The sequence below is a fragment of the Anastrepha obliqua genome, chromosome 2, assembly GCF_027943255.1.
Source record: "Anastrepha obliqua isolate idAnaObli1 chromosome 2, idAnaObli1_1.0, whole genome shotgun sequence".
NCBI lineage: Eukaryota > Metazoa > Arthropoda > Insecta > Diptera > Tephritidae > Anastrepha > Anastrepha obliqua.
Window position 1 is genome coordinate 38,352,685 of NC_072893.1, and position 16,766 is coordinate 38,369,450.

A 16,766-nucleotide genomic window follows, 5' to 3' on the forward strand; every position below is an offset into this window, starting at 1 on the left:
ACATATACATATATATAACGGGTGATTTTTTAGCTATTATCTTTTTAAAAAGTTGGCTTAAACAGCTGACGCACGTTTCGTGTTTTGTTTCACTGCCAAACATCTTTAGTTTGGTCTATAATTTAACCATGAATCGTCTAACAAACGAACAACGCTTGCAAATCATTGAATTTTATTATAAAAACGCGTGTTCTGTTAAGAAAGTTTATCGAGCGCTTCTTCCATTTTATGGTCAGTTTAATCGACCCACTGAAGCGGCTATTCGAGCTATTTGGAATCAAATTTACATTATTGGACATCAAACCACCAACGCGCTTACGTAGAGTGCGAACTGAAGAAAATGTCGCAGCTGTATCGGCCAGTGTTAATGATGACCATCAATTATCGATTCGTCGCCGTTCGCAACAATTGGGCCTCTGTTACCCAACAACGTGGAACATTTTGCGAAAGGATTTAGGTGTGAAGCCCTTCAAAATACAGCTGGTGCAAGAATTGAAGCCGAACGACCTACCGCAACGCAGAATTTTTGGTGAATGGGCTCTTGGAAAGTTGGCCGAAGATCCACTTTTTTATCGAAAAATTGTGTTCAGCGACGAAGCTCAGAGATGCTGCGAATCGTAACGTAACTGTGAATGGTGAGCGCTACCGTGAAATGATATCCAATTTTTTTTTGCCCAAAATGGAAGAGCGTGACTTGCATGACATGTGGTTTCAGCAAGACGGTGCCACATGCCACACAGCACGCGTAACAATGGACTTGTTGGGAGGCGAGTTCGGTGAACATTTTATTTCACGTTCGGGACCTGTCAATTGGCCACCCAGATCGTGCGATATACGCCTTTAGATTACTTTTTGTGGGGCTATGTTAAAGCTCATGTATATTCAGGCAGGCCTGCTTCAATTAACACATTGGAAGACAACATTAAGGCATTTATATGTGAGATACTAAGCGGATGGACCATTTGAAGCGCAGTCGCGGTCAACATTTGCATGAAATAATCTTCAAACCTGACATTATGTGAACTGTACTATCGATTCAAATAAAAAATTCATTCATTTTTCTGAATTTTACGTGTGGTTTTTTGAAAAACTTTCCTACAGCTCTTAAAAAATCACCCTTTATAATTGGCATTAACACCCTTTTTGGGTGTGTGGCCGAGCTCCTCCTCCTATTTGTGGCGTGTGTCCTGATGTTTTCTCGCAAATGTACATACAAACATATACATATTTTTGCGTTCTTCATTACTATGAAAACTAGCGCGAGACTACGCCAATTAAGAGCTAAACTACACTATATTTAGTCTCTTACACATACTTTAAATTAAATTAAAATACTGAATTCGTTTTGCTTATCCTTGCATTCGCTTCGTTGCTTGAGCTACACGCATGCTCTGGACCAACGCCATTTTGGCTCCCGTCAGTACACCAACCAAGTTTTTCCAATCTTTTCTAGAGAGTGATGAAAGATAGTTTGTAGTTGCGATTCCAAGTTCTTTGCATAATTTTGGCAGTTTTGCACGAGGTTAAGTGCTACCAGTGCTGCTGTCAGTTCCGTGTTCAGAGAGGAGAGTCATGGGTATATGTCTGACGTGCTTAATATCGACAAGCGAATGCCTGCCTTTGCGAGCTCATTGTCTCTCTCATTTCTTTCCATTCCTTTGTTTTCTGTTATCCAGTAAAGAGGGACCTGCCCATTTCCGCAGAGTTCATCTATTTCGGATCTGCATTGTTGAACACATTCCGAGTTAGTCCAAGGAGCCATAATTGCTTTAGTAGCCGCTTTGCTATTAATGAAAATTGTTGTCCGAATACTAAGAGGAGTTAATTTCATAGCTAATTCAGCTGCTTTTGTTGCGGCATAGATTCCAGCTGGATATGTATCAGGGTAGCTAGGGTGTCTGGATGGCTTTTTGTGGATCAGATTGTGGATTTGCGGGTTTTTATAAGTAAACCCACACTATTTTTTATTATAATATTGTTTTTCTTTTTAATACACTTTTGGCACGCATCCTGAATTGGTGAATTTGGAACTGGTACAATTCGGCTCACTTTGGAACTAGTCTGTCTTTTTCCACCTAACGCCAGTTCTTGCTCTAAAATGTTTCCTTAGTATGATACTTCGGCTTTTCATTATAGGCAATTTACACTAGGTATTCCCAAATTTACGCATTTATTTTTTACACCTCTTACAAAAAGCCAAAGAAATGATGAGAAAACGGAAACACTTTCTAAAGAAATAAATAGAAATTTGAATAGGAAACTTAAAAATAAATGAGCGACATTAAATCTTATCCAACCCGAACAGAGGACAATCGCACATACTCAATTGCCTAACTTGTGAATACTCGTAGCAGCAACACCCATACGCACATACACACACACATACATATGCGCATTGTAATTCACGGAACGTGCTTTATTTGCTTCTACAATTTGTCAAAAGCTATTCCTATCACATTCGATGAAAATGTCGAGAGAAACATTTAAACCATGAAAGACACAACATTATAACTTTATCAACTACAAACTTGTTTGGCCCATCTGCGCACACATTCACGCACATCACCCAAGCATAGCCAAATGCACGGAAACAAGCCGAAAAGTGTTACAAAACAACCAAGAAACGAAATGTGACAATGCGTACAAAGGTACGGTAGAGAAATAATTCCGTAAATGATTGTTCTTATTGTGTTTGTGTAACTTTTTTAACGGTACTCTTTATCACAGTACGAACGAAGAAAATGTTGCAAATATTCATCAAACAAATTAACCATTTCGCCTACGTGAATCCCATAATGGCGTGAAATGTAAACGGAAGCATAAAAATAAGTTTCCATATGCGCGATAAGCAAGAGGGCGGCAAGAAGTGGCAAAAGCCTATAAAAGAAATTTTGAATATATGCTGATAACTGTGTTATTGTATGCTCATAGATTAAAAACGCAAACTTCCACCTTCGCACCAGCCCAGCGAAGAAGAAATTTTGAGCGAATATCAAAAAGCGGGCAGTGGTTGGAGATGAGGGATCGCTTTTTGTATGTATGTACGAGTGTGCATTGCGTTGATTGGCCTTTGCAGCCAATCGGTGACCATACCAGTGGCAATTTGTTATGACAAAGAAATTATTAGACCTTCGGGTATACATCATAATATAAGTTGACAACTTTTGCCACCCCTGCTGGCATCATTCTGTAACGAATGAGCAGGCAGGTTCAACCGTTTCACTCAAAGTTTGTCGTTTTTATACTCGCAAGCATGCGAATGGGACGGTGGTTGGACGTGAACTTGTCAAAATAATAGAGCAAACTTTTGCTGTCGATGTTTTTCTTTTTGCTCTGGTGAGGTTTCTTGCTTCTCACACAAAGAACATTTAAAATGACAGGACAATCAACAGAATGTTTGTACCTATGTGGGTCATGACACGTACTTGCAATCTGCTTTGCTAAATCTTTTACATTCAAAATTCAACACGTGATACTCACACACACACACACGCCCACAAACATGCATATATTAAGTGCAGTATCTGTTCACGGGATTAGGTACGGTGGCTAACGATTGTTAATCTTCTTCTTCTTAATTAGTGGGATAGCCGCTTACGCGATTTTGGCCGAGTTTAACAAAGCGCTCGTCAGTTGGACACATCAAGTAAAGCCAATTTTTTCTTGGCATTATCTTCCCAAAGCAGAAGAACATTCCTGGTACCACCAGCTGGTATGGCATCGAATACTTTCAGAGCCGAAGCGTTTGTATCTATTCGGACGACATGAGTCAGGCAAAGGAGCCGCTGGATCTTTATCCGCTGCGCAATGTCTATGTCGTCGTAAAGCTCACACAGCTCATCGTTCCATCGCTTGCGATACTCGCTGTCTCGAACGTACAAAAGTCCAAAAATCTTACGCATAATCTTTCCCTCAAAGACTCCAAGGGCCGCCTCATGGAATATATATCATCGTCCAAGAATCTGCGTCAGGAAGGGCCAGATGGGAGTTTTATAAAGTTTGGTTCGTCGAGAGAGAATTTTAATATTAAATTCTCTATTTAGTCCAAAGTAGCACTTGTTGGCAAGAGTTATTCTCCGTTGGATTTTAAGGCTGACATTTGCTATCGGCGTTAATGCTTATTTCCAGATAAACGAAGTCTTTTACAACCTCGAAATCATAGCTCGTGCGCCTACTACATATTTGATGACAGGAGGTACTTTGTTCACCACCAGAGCCAAACGAAAACACAGCCTCGAATGAGAACTGCTTGCACTGGTGAGACCACAGCGAACGAACTAAGGCTAGCGATTTTACGAGCGGAGAGTTGCAGGAATATTTCAACTCAGTTTTCAAATGCACCGCTGATTTCAGCCAACTGTTAATGCGCTTGTCTTACTTTCGACGAGATTGTCTTATGCTCGACCAGAACTCAAGAGCATCCAACACGGAGTGTGACACTAGTGCTTTCTTACAGAGTGAAGTACTTGCAGCGCATCCTTGAGAGAAAGGTAACTTGGAAGTCCATTATTACTTGGAGAATGGCATCATAGTCGCCTTGTATGGCTGCAGCAGATCATTACAGAAAATATATGGCTTCTCACCTATTGGGATCAGTTGATTATTGACTGTTGTATAGAACAACAAGAACTCTTAACTGCCTCAGAGTCCCCGCGCGATGAGACAACAATGAGTCTGAATCGACCTTGGATGAGCTGGAAAGATCTATATCCCGCGCAAAAGCCAACAAGGCTTATAGTCCTATACGAAATACTTATATTCCTAGACGAAGAAGGGCTTCAAATTATGCATAATTTTATCCTGCGACTATGGCATTTAGCATACATTCTCTAAGATTGGCGTGTGTGGCTGATAACCACTACCTATAAAAAAGGCGACAAAACTTCCTGTGCAAATTTCCTAGGAATCACTTTACCTAAAACGCCACACAAAATCTTTTCCAGCATTCTTGCATCGATACTTCTTGTTGGATCAGAAGATATTTTAGTCGAGTATCAACGTTGCTTCCAGCCAGATCGGTCAACAGATTAAGTTTTCTAGGTTAAACATTGAAAAATGTTTTGATCGCAGCACAAATATGCTTCGTAGATTTCCGTGACATAAAGTCCTCGAAATTTTTGCAAAACTGGGCATCAGCAGCAAATTAACTAATTAAGTTATGGCCACCCTGACAAACACTACTGGAAAAGTTGTGGTCCGTCTCACTTCCCTTTGACATTTCCTAAGGAGTTAAACAAGGTGACGCTCTCTCTACAACCGCTTTCAACTTCCTACTGTGTTATGCAATTGCAGATGAGGTAAAATTTGTCAATCTCTCTAACCGCTCAGGGCTAACCATTGCGTAAGCCGATAACATCGCACGATATAAAAAATACCTGGCCGAGCTATATGCCAACATCAAGAAAGGTACTGAAATCGTAGGACTCAAAATGAATGCAGAAAAGCTAAATATCTGAAGATTTCACGCAAGGTGGCGAGAAGACAGCCAGAAGACACGGTAATTGGCATTTCCCGCTCCGAGGGCGTACAATCGCTTAATTATCTGGGCGCCACGATACAAAACGACAATAGTTCACACGACACAATACGAAGCAGGATTGCGGCGGGAAATAAAGCATATCTCCCTCTTACTAAACTACTAAAATCTCAACTTCTTACGTGACATTACAAACTACGCCTATGCCAGCCAATAATAAATGCTAACAATGCCGAGCGATAAGTGCTGAGAAGAGGGTTTCGTCTGCTACGACTGCAATATTATATCATTACCGAGGCTCGCGATGCATGGAAACGAATAGTGAACGAAGTTAAAGCTCACTCCGAGGTGGAAAGCTGCCCGATGATGATGACGATAGAGGCTTCGTTTGGTGGAACTCACAACTCTCTGAAGAAGACGACACTAGTTAAGTAGCTTTAAACAGTCCTGTCCTCATTCGAATGAGTTGCGTAATTCGGACCACTACTACCATAATACAGGTACTTAATTCAATACTTAAGGTAATACTGTACTTAATTCAAGGCTAAACTTTGTTCTGTGTGGCATCGCCGGCAAGATTTCCGCTGCGTGTGCCGCAATCAAAATGAGAGTCAAAGTGATGAGTTTGATTTATGTAAGTACAGGCCTTTCGGGATTCGAAAATACTTTAAGTTTGCCAACGGCTTTTCTGCTGAGAGGAGGTACTTCGTTTTGCCCTCGCTCAACACCAGACCCATGCGCTTTGCTTCATTATCCAGTTTTGAAAAGGCAGAACTAACAGCGCGCTTATTAAGGCCGATGACATCAATATCATTGGCACACGCCAATAATTTTATATCCTTATAGAAATTTGTGTCTGAGCGATTAAGTTCTTCGGCTTGCACGATACTCTCCAACATCATGTTAAAGAAGTCACACGACAGTGGGTCACCCTGTCTGAAACCTCGTTTGGTTTCAAACTGTTCGGAGAGGTTTTAGACAATTCTGACGGTGATGCTGGCATTGAGAAACGTCATGTTGCGTAGACTTATTAATTTTGTGGGGATACTAAACTCAGATATTGGGAAATACAGGTAATTCATTTTCATGCTGTCACATGCAGCTTTAAAATCGACAAAAAGATGGTCTATGTTGATTCTACTTAAAACTACTTAACCAAGTTTTGGAAAATACTCAGGTATGCTTTCATCCGACCATATTTTGTATAGAAACGGATTCAGTTCCTCGCCGTCATGTTTGAATAGCTCAGTAGTCCGTCGGCTCTTGCGACTTCAAATTCATTGTCGCAGTTAATTACAATGAGCACCTTTGTCATATAAAAGTTAGTACTCACGCCTTTACTTTAATTTCTAAAGGACAAAGATCTACTCATATTACTCAACTTTATAAGAAGCTTTAACCGTTCTTAATTTGCTGGACAGTTACTGTGTAGTTTTGCTATAACAATTTCTGCCAGTTTTTCCCACATTTCTCTTGGCTCTTTTTACAAGTATTTTCGTTTACTCGCTCCTACAATCATCGCTTTGGTTCTTCAGTATTTGGGTTATTGTAATAATTTGTCTTGACAATGTTTTCTCAAGCGCAACTTTGTCGCTTTTCTTCTTAGCTTTGCACACTACACCTAGTGATGCGAGACCATTTCGTTTGTGCAAGCCCAGCGGGAAATTATATCGGTTATTTAAACTGAATTGAGTTGCAACAATGAGCGAATTTACAACTCTAACTCAAGCGAGCTCTCTTGGACTTGTAGTTAACCATTTAACCTGGGTAAGATTTCGTTTAAGTGATACCAAACAAGGAACCAATGGAAGGAGAATCGCATGAGATTAGACATTTAAAAATTTTTCAATTATTTCTTAGCTTCCCGGTCACAGCGGCATTGAGAGAAACTGCTGGGCTGATGAGCTGGCTAGACAGGGAACTTTGGAGACGGTTTTGTTGCGAAATGAGAGAATTGGGGTTCCCTTAAGAACCTGTGGTCTGCTCCTGGAAAGATGGGACTCGAGTCAACTCAGCGAGCGCTGGGCTAGTGCGCGAACGTGCAAGGTGGCGAGATCCTTCTGGCCACGGGTAGATCGGGGACGTTCGAGGGAACTCCTAAGGTTAACAAAGCCTCAGCTCTCGAATTTGGTGTGTATCCTTACCGGACATTGTCCGTTAGGTGTTCATGCCGTGAAACTTGGGATTGCCTCAAGTCCATTCTGCAGAAGTTGTCGGCAGGTCGAGGTGGAATCATCTCAACACCTTCTTCTCAGCTACCCTGCTCTCGTTTGGGAAATATTTAGGCATCTGGGCTGTCATTTTTTCGCTACGCCTGCGGATATAGCGGGTCTAAATATCATAAATTTGGTGAAGTTCATCAGTAGCTTGTTGCGTCTAACTACGAACGCAAATCAGCCACCGTCAGCGTCGTCGTAAAATACATGGTCATCATCGTCTTTAATCCCAAGGATCGTTCTTCCTTCCCTTCTCCTTTCTCCTCTCCCATGTATGGCATCACAAATATGGACGAATTTTCAACATTTGTCTAAGTGTGCCCTAAGCTATGGCAGTCATTAACCTAACGTAACCTAGCAAATTTCGCTTATTACCCAAAGTTTTGGTCCAGTTATCCTGGATCAATCGATCTTAGTAAATTTTTATATAAAGTAGTGCGCGCTGCATTAGGAACAGATCTTACTGATTCTAAGCAGCTATTCTGTGTAGCAGTTTCGATACAGACAGGTTTTTATACCGCTTTGTTCGGATACCAGTACGATAGTCATTCTAAGCACGATTCTCAGCCAGCTTCGTGAAGGACTTTCATATTCACTTCTGCGTCTTTTATTACCTTGAGGCTTTAAAAATGTGAATCACAATGACAACCTCGTTTACTTTTGAGTGAGCTGAATATGGGTCCGTATAGTTCTCTTGTTAGAAACTTGTTTTCATAGCTGAAGAGTTGAGTGGCCTAGCCCTTCTCACCGAAGTTTACAGAAACAGATTGCAGTGGTACAGGTAACTGTACGAGTATTCTTCCAATGAAGCTTCAGCATAGTCTAATTTAGTTAAAAAATGTGATAAGCGACGTCTTTTAAAGTTTGATGCAAAGGATGCAAAAAGATTTGCACAGTCGTCAGTTGTTCTTCTTTCCTCAAAATCTTCTTTTCTCAAATCCCTTATCTGATTTCAACATTTCTTACATCAAGTTATGTTTCGGCTGCCCAACTCTACTTTTACCAGCCGGGCATGTGACACAGAAATAAAGATGATGTTGTATGTACGAATCATTATAGATTTACTACTTCCTTTTCCCTCATTCCATTGCTCTCTTTGGGCTATCTTTGACATGTTTCGGTTTGTTTATAAGCAAAGTTGGCTTTGCATCTCACAGTCTGGGTGGGCTCACCTACAAATCTTTGCATATAGAAGGCATACATACATATACTAGCACACTTACACATACACTCACATGCATTTATATCGACGACAATCAGTGCGTAACAGTTTAACCTAAATGTGTACCTGTCAACGTGCTGACCAACAAATGTTGTACAAAATCATGGCAACCCTGCAGCCGAAATGAGAAGTTTTTTAAGTGAGAAGTAGTTTTGTACTAACCACTATAGGACAGTAGTTAAAATTAGCGAAATACAGAGGGAATTATAGTGCTGGTTGTCCCTATTTCTGGGGTTAGGGCAGTTGATGCAATTTCTTTGACAATAATTTAATTTAGTTTATAATGATGATAATAAAGAGTTATCATATAATGCCTTAGTTTGACTGCATCAAACTTTACAAAAATAAAAATAAATAAATATATTTAAAAAAAAAAAATCAGGACACCCCCTTACCATAGGTAGGCTATACGGTGCACATCATAACTTTGTACTGGTTTATCTTTTATAAAATAAATAAATTAACCCCTTGCCGTGCCATTTAGCTCCACGAAACTCAGACCCAAGTGTTACGCGTCAACGCGTATAATTATAATATAAAAATTATAATTATATTTTATAAATCTTAATAATTTGCTAATTGAAATTTATTTTTTATTTGTTTTGTTTTATACATTTTTATACCTTTAATTTTCTTAATTTTTTTTAATATATTTCTTTTTTAATTTTTAATCACGCACTTTTCTATTTTTTAACTTTTTGACTATTCTTCATATTTTTTAATATTAATTTATGAGATCGTTATTAATTCTATTTCGTATATTTTATATTTTATGTATTATAAGTTATGATTTAAAATTCGTAGTTTACATTTTATTTAATTTTTTATTTCTGTTTATTATCTTTCAATTCCTATTTGATTTTTTATAATTTATGAGTTTTTACACGTTAAATTTATTATTCGTCAGATTTTATTATTTTTTTTTAATTGTTTATTAACTAAACTTAATATTTTTCATGTTTTATTTATGTAATTTTTATATATTTAAGTTTCAGTTAGTAATTTTCATATTTTTATAAATTTCAATAATTTTTAATTAACTCAATTTAATACATTTCATAAATAAAGCAAACAATTTATTTCTCATACTATTATATTTGGATTTTATAATTTTTTTTAAATTTATTTTTATAATTTCTTAGTAACTCAATTCCATATTTGTATGTTTAGTTTTGAAAATTTTTTTTTTTCATATTGTAATTTTTCAATTTTTAATAATGTAATTTTCTACATCAATTTGTTTATTATATTCGTTTTTCGTTTTATTATATTTACAGTTTAATAATTTGAAAATTTTATTAATGAATTTTTATTTGTAAAAATTATTTATTTCTTAAATTTTTACTTTCAATTTATTATTTTTATATTTTTATTAATTTTGCATATTTTTTCAATGACCCAGTTTCAGGTTTTTTTTTTTTCAAATTTAATTAATACTCATGACTTTCAATTGGTTATTGCTCCATTTTTATTAATTCAGTTTTTTATAATTGTTAATAATTATTTTCTGAGTGTTTCTTTGAATATTTTTAATTTATTATATTTCGTTTTATATTAATTTCCTTTCTTAAAGTTCTTCAATTTTTGTTAATGTTAATTTGTTTTTTTTTATTTCTTTATTTAGTTCATCCGTTTAATTTGAATTGAAACAGGGAATATGTTCGCAACCTTAGACTACAATTCTGATCACCCTTACCAAGAGAATATAGAAATTATGGTTCTCGTAATGTGCACAAAGAACGATAGGTTTAAGACAGTGCGAATTACTACCGGGCATAATCTTCCATCCGTTCATGTTCACACGTGTTACACACACACATGCATGTATTGAGAAAATACATAATTGTGAATGTTTTTATATAGAACCCAGCCAGATTGTGTGTAGTTCTTAGCACGTTAACACAAATAATAAATTTGTTATACTGTAGCTTAGCAAAACTGGCGACAATTGTAGGACGTATTGCACAGTGGGGGTAATAAAAGAAAATATACATCAAATTCTTATATGTAACTAAAAAACAGATTGTACATTTGCTTCTTGAAAGCATCTAATGGAATTGAAAGCGAGTATTGAACTTTCCATTGAAGTTTTCAAAAAAATCTATCGCCAAAAACGTTTACTGTTTTAAATACTGAAATATTTGAAGCATTCAAATGATAGGAATTGATCCACTTAGCTTTTATAACTTAATAATCAATAGATATTCAGACTACTTGCAAACCATATGTCGAGACAACGTTCCTTGTCTGCGGTACTCCTTTTTCCTACTCCAAAAGTGTTCAAAGCTTGTTATGAGGAACTTTATTTCCTTCGGTGGTACGGCCAAGTTATGAGAGGACCAGAGGACCACGCAGTCAGGCAAGTGTTGCGGATGAAGGACTTAAAGAGAGTGAAGAGACGACTCAATACCGTGTGACCTGGATATGACACTAGGAGAATCGACCCGAAATGGGATAAAGCTAGTCAAAAAGAAGTTTAAGACTGAGAAGAAGGGATTTTGGGAGCCCACAAAAAGACAATAAAATTTGATTCAATGCTTATTATGTGCAACTAAGGAAAATATATGAACTTTGTTTTTGTTCCAATAAAAAAGTCAGCAGAACTGTTATCAGCGCACATGGCTATCACTTATAACTCTCACATAAAAGCATAGTTCCTGCATCTTCATCTATATTTCTTACCTCTTAAGAATTGGAGAAAATTTTCAGGTTAGTGACATACGTGCATATTGAATATCAATTACTGATGGAAACTATGGGTCTTACTTGGATTCAGGAGGTCATTTTATATAAGTACGGGGATAGTTTGAAAAGTACGTGGAAAAATAATAACCCCTTAGGTTGGTTTGGGTAAACCTCTTTTATTTTCCGACAAAGCCTCCTTAAGCTTATACATTTCATCCCACGTCCAGTATTCTAGTTAATTGATCCCTTTCGAATAATAGTATTTGTCAAAGTCTCAAAAATTGCTACTCGTTTCTGCAATTACCTCCTTCTTTGAATACAATTTTTTTCACCTCCAGCCATATCCTCAAATAAGGAACAAATAAATCGAGGTAGCCAAGTCTGGCGAAACGGGTTGCAATGCTATTTCTATTAATTGTGCGACCACAATGGCTGAGGCGTGAGCTCGTGCGTTGTTGTGATGAAAAAAAAATTACCCGATTTCCTTGATTCAAACGAGTGCCAGGCTCAAAGAAATATACCGATCTGGCTCAAGCTTGGTTTGTGCTCTTCCAAGAGATGCTACTTAATAAACATGACCTCAATGCGCGCCTGTAGTGCCATCTCTCTGCCTTTGCTTGGACTGGACTCAAACGATCGTCGCGTCAGTTGAAATCGAGTGTGTGACTTATAAGTCCAAAGCTAATAGGCTTGCTCTATTCCTATAATCCACAAATTTTGCTTTGGGAGACATAAAGGGTCCGCCATATAACTTTACGGATTTAAAAATGCTATAAAAAAGAAACTACTCAATATTTTTCCAAACTGCTTTTTTTATATTGAAGTACAATCCTTCCGGTTAATGATGGAACACAACTTCATTCATATGGCTGCCTCGGCTAGCCATGCACCATCCCATACGATCGGTCCAATTTTTCAACACATTTTCGATTGTATGCGGCTGTATTTCAGCTATGACATCGCGTATGTTGGCCTTCAGTGCATCAATTGTTGCTGGTTTGTTGGCATAACACTGGTCTTTGATGGCACACCAAAGATAATAATCCAACTGCGACAAATCGCAGCTCCGAGGCGGCCAAACGATATCAAAATTTCGGCTGATAATGCGATCTTCGAAGACAGTGCGCAAAAGATTGATCGTAGCATTCCCTGTGTGGCAAGTAGCGCCATCTTGTTGGAACCAAATGCCACCAATATCCTCCTCTTCAATTCCCGGAACAAAAATTCGTTCAACATGGCCCAGTAACGCTCTCCATTGACAGTTTTTCTTACCTTTTTCGCAAAGTAACGCACATGCGCTTCATTCGGTGCTTTTCTTCTTCCCATTGCCGTACGTAATTTTCGTACACATTCTGCAACATTACCATGATTTTCAAAGTAATGTCGCAATATTTCCCAGCGTTCTTTGAGCGTATACACAACCATTTTCGTTCAGCGGAAGAATAAAACTAATTTACTGTCAAATCAGATGACAGCTAAGTGTTACCATTCTTCAAATAATACCTAGTTCAAATCCGTAACGATATATGGCGAGCCCTGTATAAGAAGATAACAAATTGCATCCTAATCTCTTCGGGAAGAACAATTTTCTGCGTCATACAAGACTTCGAGTATGAACGAAACTTTGCTTCGCTTAAAATTCCCTCACAGCTCATTTACTCAATTTTAGTAATACTGGAGTTCTGCACATAGAGCCCACCGCTTAACTTGCGAACCCATCCAAAACGGCCATCATTCCTTTAACCAGCAAAAGAGTTTTACCAGGAATGAGAAAGATGAGCATGGACGAGGCTGCTATTGGTTTGGTCAGTGAAGTTAAGTATCTTGGCCTTGTCTTGGATGCCAAGATTCGCTAGAAGAGGAATTCTTACGCAACTTTGTCCGAAGCAACAAAGGCTCTCATGATCTGCAAACGTCTAGTAGGAAAATCCTAGGGCTGTATCCGAAGACTCCAGAGATGGAAGTACATCATAATAATAAGACTAAAGATAACATATGGAGTGGTCGCTCGATTATCGATAGCCCCTCTCTCGACAATGCGTGCAGCACTAACTAAGCTTCAGCGTTTAGAATACGTGTATATCACGGGGGCGTTGCGGACCTGCCCTACAGCTACGTCTAAAACATGGTATGGCTGTGTCTGATATCCCTAAAGTCATCAAATTCGAATAAAAGTTCAGAGTTGAACTAGGCGACAAGGTAAACTGGAGAAGACTTGCATTTGAAAGGAAACTCCATGAGTATACCCTCGATGGCTCGAATACACCAGAAGGCATAGGTGCAGGAATATATGGCCCCAGAAATAAGTGTTCTGTGCCGATGGGTAGTTTTTCAATCATCTTCTAAGCGGAGATGTATGCCATCTGCGAATGTGCAGAGATAAACTTAGACGTAAATTTGCGGAATGAGCGAATTCCCATCCGGAGCGCTAGTCGGAAGGCACTCTAAGCTCCGCCATCCTGTGAAATTAAGTCCTCACTTCTCTCTTGAGGCTCCTGAGTGTATCGAGAAGCTGAATCTACTAGGAACACAGAATCACATTTCGGTCCCAAGACACAGTGGTATGACTAGGAATGAAGTAGCGAAAGCATTGGCAAGAGAGGCTGCGGTCTCGCTATTAACAAGACTTCAACCTTTCTTTATTATGGAACAACACACCATGAAGGAGCAGCCTAAAGGTAAGAGGTAAGGCTAAGGGCGTTTAGCTGGTACCAAACTATACATACCTTCAACCCAACACAGTTCTATCTTGGGTTTAATAAGGAAACTGTGACTGGTTGAGTACTGGGTCTGATGGTACTATGATAAATGGAGGGCCTAAAAGACCGTGAAGACGAAGTGTAAAATTCGAAGTAATCTGATCTTAACTTGTGATCCCCTGTAATACTTTACGCTAGCCGGGGTGATAAAGGTACGCCGAACAGACAGCGATTTTCAATTCAGATTCAAATTGCACACATTCGTGAGACCAGTATTTTGATGCTTTCTTGCTATTTAAAAAAAAACGAAAAACGTAAGATTAAAACAGAGACACTAAACACTGTGCCTTAAATCCTTTGGCAAGCACTGAAGGACACTAGTAAATCTGCCACTGCTTCTTAACACAAATACGCACACACTCACACTAATACTCAAGCGAAATACTGACACACAAATACAGACACATCTACGCTTAATACAGTGCCAAAATATAATATTTTACCTGTCCGCTTGTTCAACTTCATACACTTCCTCTTCCTGCATTCGTCCATTCCTCACTGACTTGTGCAAAACGTAACTGTGTGCATGTGTGCATGTGTTAGTAAGTATGCGCTATAGTGGTAGGTATACGCTGCTGACTCTCATTTGTCATTATTTTGTTTGAGTTACAGCTTCCGTATATTTTTCTTGGCCTCAACGTTTTCATTCCAGCCCTCACCACTGGCTTCGCTTGACCAACTTATCTTTCTTTAATCGCAATGCCTTGTACGATGTGTTGATAGTTTTTTATGTTACTTGTTTTCTTGAGTTGCGGAGGTGAAAACTGCCGCTTGACTCTGCCATGACCCAATATTTGGGGTCAGGTTTTGGTTGTGTTTGCTTGCTATCTCGCCTCGACCAAAAATTTAATTTGCCTACGGCATGTAATGCATCGATTTGTACACTCAACAATAGAGATTTTTGTCTTTGACAATAGAAATGGTGAGAGGCGAATTGTCCTACCTTTGCAGTGAAATTGAAAAATGTGAAAATCCATCAGAAAAAGGCCAACAATGCGCGCCAACAAAGAATTTTTCCTTGCAAGTTTTAGGTACAAAGCAACAATTGTCCACCAAGGACCTTCGTAAATCATTACATGTACGATTGTATAAGTACAATTGTGCTTTTCTGTCCATCTACACAAATGTGCGTATGTGTGTGCGCGCTTAACTTCAAGGCGAGCCGTTGATTGAACGCCCGTGCACGTGTTACTATTTGAGTTTGATTTAAATGTCCTCATGTTGCCATTGGCGATTATGTAGCTGTGGTTGATGCCTGTTGTTGAGTAATAGCAGCGAGTGGTTGAGCTGAGTAAGAGCTACATACAAATATACAAGAGTGTGTGAATGCGGACAGCGGTCACTGTGTGATGTTGACCCGCTGTCATTGACATAATAAAGCACATAGGCACGCCACGAAAGTGTGCAGTGTGCAAATTCACTTATCAGCCCAAGGGTTCTTGTTACTTAATTTGCATGCGGGTGCATGTATGTGTGTATGTGTAAAGTCCTGTCACACTTGCTTGTGACATTATCAGCCATTATCGGTGTTTGCTCTAAATGCGTAAGTCGATTAAGGGTTCAGTCAATTTATAATATTTATTTTCTTAAATTTTTTTTTTCCATCAACAATTTCCTCTTTCATCTCAGTATGTGACTTTCCTTTGGGTTGTTTGATCGGAAGCGTGCATTGAAATTAGTTGATTGTATTGCTTGCGGTCGATTGAATTGGCGTATGCGTGCCGTTTCTTTGATTGATGTGGAAATTAAGGTGAAGTAAAGGATAAATTCTGATGGGAAGTTGTTCAATCAGTCGTTTGTTTGTAGTAGAATTATGCTGATTACAATTTATAAATGTTCGGGTGTATACAAGACGAATTATAAATAAGGAAAGGATTATCAAAGCAAATACGTACGTAAGAACCTCATCTTATTACTTTAAATGGGCAGTTTTTGTAGGTATGCATTTTAATATTGGGCCGTGTCGATTCCCATAGAAAAGAATGTGAAAGGATTCTCTGCTATTTGAAAGCTTACGTACATAAGAATCTCCTCTTATTACTTTAAACTGGCAGTTTTTGTAGGCATGCATTTCTATATTAGGCCATTTGGATTCTCATAGAAAAGAAGGGGGAAGGATTCTTTGCTATTTGAAAGCTTACCATACGTGAAAAAATGGTTGTTCGGTTGGTTGGCTGAAGTGGTGATTTTCCAAGCATCCAATTAGCGCTTTCGTACCATATTGTTGCCACATTCTCGCTACCCATAAGTTTTACGGGTTATTGCTTACGACTATATTCAGTTTGTGCGTTTAAGAAACTTTATAAGGTTGCTCTCGTCTATACCGGCCAGCTCTTCGAAGTTATCAAAAAGCGGTTTGCCCAGGGTTAACATCCTCGCCTTTGATTTTATTTTCTTTTTGGCCAGGT